A 3,911-nucleotide genomic window follows, 5' to 3' on the forward strand; every position below is an offset into this window, starting at 1 on the left:
CTAAAAAAAAAAAAAAAAAAGAAATCTTAACTATTTAGTTTCTGCAGTGCTCAGAGGACACTTGCAATGGACACTAGCTTCCATCATTCCAGGAAGAGAATCCAGTATGCAACCTAGGTGTGTTTGACAGTAAGCCCTTGAGCCTCACAACCCTGCCCATCAAAGAACCTACCAGAACACAGTGACTCAAAAGTGTACCCTTATGCTGCACTGGGATGCTTCACCTTCTCCTTCCCCCTCAGACTTCCACCCCCAACCACACACACCTACCTGCTAACTTTCACACCAAGCCTTTGAGAACAGCAGTTTTGGTAAGTCCCCATTTCAATTCCTTTCACAATGGAGTTGCACAATCTTTGAGTTAAAAGAAACCTTGGAGTTCAATGTTCGTATCCCTTTATCCACACATCCACATAAAATACTTTCTAAAGATTATTTTATTTAAAGGAAAGCCCATTTTAATCTTGAACTGCTCAAATTTCTTGAAATCCGAGGTTTCAAAATCTTCTACACTAAGACTAAACCTGTGGTCCTCAAATTAGTCTCAAGACTCCTTCTTAAACATTCCTATACATAAACTTCTTTCTTAAACTCAATTATGGACTATGAAGAACTTTTCTTTATGTTGCTCATATGTATATTTACCACGAAAGAATAGTGAATTCTAAAATATTTATTTATTCTCGATTTAACAATAAGAATAAATTCAGTAAGTGCTAAGATAAATAATATTATATGAAAGAAAACTGCATACTAACTTGGCAGGGTGACATGCACATGTAATCCCAGCGGCTTGGGAAGCTGAGTCAGGAGGATGGTGAGTTCAAAGTGAGCCTCAGCAAAAGTGAGGTGCTAAGCAACTCAGTGAGACCCTGTTTCTAAATAAAATACAAAATAGGGCTGGGGATATGGTTCAGTTGTTGAGTGTCCCTGAGTTCAAACCCTGGTAACTCACCCCCCTAGCCCCCACAAAAAATTTTAAAAACTGCATACTATAAAGCAAAGACTTAATAGAAATGGTGGCACTATTTTACATTTTTACAAATCTCTTTAATGTATATCTTTAAAAAAAGCTAGATTCTTATGTTTGCTTTTATATTCTTTTTGTTGCCATATAGTTCTCAGAAACTATTTATTTTCCAATAATGAGAGAATTAGAGAGTAAAAGGAAAATAACTTTTAAGTATGCTGTCTTGTACCCCTCTTCACCTGTGTCCCCAGGTCAGCTTCCTTTGAATACTCTTGGGTTTCAGTTCTTTTTTTAATATGTGTTACTCTGCACTGGACATAGTACTTGAGAGACCTGGTACCTGGAATCAACTAATATATGTCTTTCAAAAAGTGACGATTGGGAAGTTACCATGTCCAACAGGTTGACTATTCTTTGACACATAATAATTGTATCAAGTGAGTATAACTAGCATATTCATCACCTCATACATTTATCACTTCTTTGTGTTGAGAACATTCATTGACCTCTTCTAGCTATTTTGGAATTTACAACACATTCTTATTAGTTATAGTCACTACTGTACAAGAGAACGCTAGCACTTAGACCTCCCATCTATCTGTAACTCTGTCCCTGTGGACCAGCCTGTTCCCTGCCTCTCTCCAGCCTCCCTACTCTGCCCTGGTTTCTAGTAACCACTATTCTACTCTTGCTTCTATGTGATCAACTTTTTTAGATTCTACATACAAGCAAGATTGTGTACCATGTGTATTTCTGTGCCTAGTTTATATCACTTAACATAATGTCCTCTGGGTTCATCCATGCTGTTGCAAATGACAGGATTTCATTCTTTTGCAATTTTTGTGTGGTACACCTGCAATCTCAGAGTCAACAAAACCAGTATTAGGCAATGTGATTCTGCCATACTGTGTTGACGATTTTTAACAATAATACTGATTATAAAAAATAATACCTAAAATAACTGATAATATTAATCACTTAATATGCTAGATGTATATGTTAATATATGTGTTAATTTTCTCATCTATTTTTTATATTAGGTTTTATGTTCTTATTTTTTAAAAAAATTTTCTTTAGATGTAGATGGACACAATAACTTTATTTTTTATTTTATTTATCTTTATGTGGTGCTAAGGATGGAACTTAGTACCTCACACATGTGAGGCAAGTGCTCCACCACTGAGCAACAACCCCAGCCCCTCATTTTTTAAATATTATTTAGCTCAGAGAAATTAGAAACTTTGTTTTGAGTTTACATAACCAACAGAAGACAAAATCAAAATTTTATCTCAAACAACTCGATTCCAGTGTCATTTTAAATAGGATTTTTCTGGGAGCTCTGTTTATATGTGTGTGGGCTCATATTAGTATAAATATAGATATTAATATATTTATAATTTTAAGCTGAAATGTTATAACAGGACTTTATCCATACTAATTCATTTTCTATCTCTGCTTTTAGGACAGCATTACACATACTGCAGATATTCTCAGTTAGTTGACAGTTATTTTTCTGTTCTTCTAACGTGTCTGCTGCTGTAACTTCACATCCCAATGTTTTTATAGCATTTTATAAATTAGGTTTTCTCCTTTGACCTTGAGGGCCTCCTATCAGGCCCTCAATCTGGACCCACCATTCCCTTTAGCAGTAACTGTGCCACATGTCCAGAGAGTCCATTCTACACACGTAGAAGGAAGGGCCTGAATTAGCATGGCCCCACACCAGAGCAAGGACTACAGTCCAGGCAGAGATGGAGCACCTGTGTCCTGCTTCCCGGGTCTGTGCTCCTACGAAATATGACACATTCTTAAGCCCATGACCACCCCACAGATGAAAAGAGACCCTCTCCTGACACAATTGCACTACAGGCAGGACTGAACTTGTGATGACTTCTTCTATGTAATTCTGAAATCCCTGGACCTGAGTCCTGCTGTGTGCACCTGCTTCCTCTATACCTTGCTCAATTTCATTCTTTTCAGTCCATTAACAAAAAGAAATCAAGCTGGTAGCAGTAACAATTAGAATAATAATGGTCTTTAACTTTTTATCTGTTTAGAAAAATAATAGAATTCTCAGGAGTACTTTTAGCTATACAATTCCTTGATCTAATTAAATAAGCTTTAAACTTCTTGTAAAGTGTAAAGGGGCACAGTTGGATTTGTGGAAATAGAAAGAGGCAATCCTGAGTTTGAATAATTTGAGGTACTGGTGAATTTCAGGAAGTAGTGGAAGGAGACTTCAGTTAGAGGCTTGGTCTTATGAACAAAATCCTGACGTGGATGTGAGAGACATGGCCTCCCCTATCCAGAGCTGGTCTTATGGCCATAATAGGTGACATCGTTATGCAAGGTCATTTTGCAGTGGTAAAGAGTGCAGTTAATTAACTGGACTTCCTGGATTTAAATCCCATATATACCACTGAGTGTGCTTCTTTGGAAAAGTTGACTAATCTCTCTGTGCCTCCGTTTCCTCAGAGATACTAAAGAATAAATGATTGGCACATAAAAATCATTAAGTACATGTTAACAATTATTATGATTATTTTTTTGCTAATGTTCTTTATATTCTTTTTTATCCTTTACATATGAGGTCACATTACCTGTGTACCAACAGATATCAAGAACACAAGCAGCAGAAATTTTTCTATATCAAAATTCACAATAAACATATTCAGTGTGTCCAAATTATATATATTTTACACTCCACATGCCTTAGGTCATTTAGGGGAAAGTATATTAAATAATTAGAATATGCGAGGGACTAGTTAAATCATATTACTTTAGGTAGTTTCTACAGTAGTATAGGACTTTACAGTAGTTTTTATATATTCATATAAGTCTATAAATATATATGTGTATATATATGTATATATATGTATATGTATATATATATATATATATATATATATATATATATATATATATATATATATATATATAT

General features: G+C 35.2%; 1 protein-coding gene across 5 annotated transcripts in view; it reads left to right on the plus strand.

Moving 5' to 3' along the window:
- Nucleotides 1-3,911, plus strand: part of Ptprc (protein tyrosine phosphatase receptor type C) — a 113,404-nt gene that overhangs the window by 22,227 nt on the left and 87,266 nt on the right. The gene's annotated exons all lie outside the window — the stretch shown is intronic.

This window comes from Marmota marmota, unplaced genomic scaffold (assembly GCF_001458135.2).
Source record: "Marmota marmota marmota unplaced genomic scaffold, marMar, whole genome shotgun sequence".
NCBI lineage: Eukaryota > Metazoa > Chordata > Mammalia > Rodentia > Sciuridae > Marmota > Marmota marmota.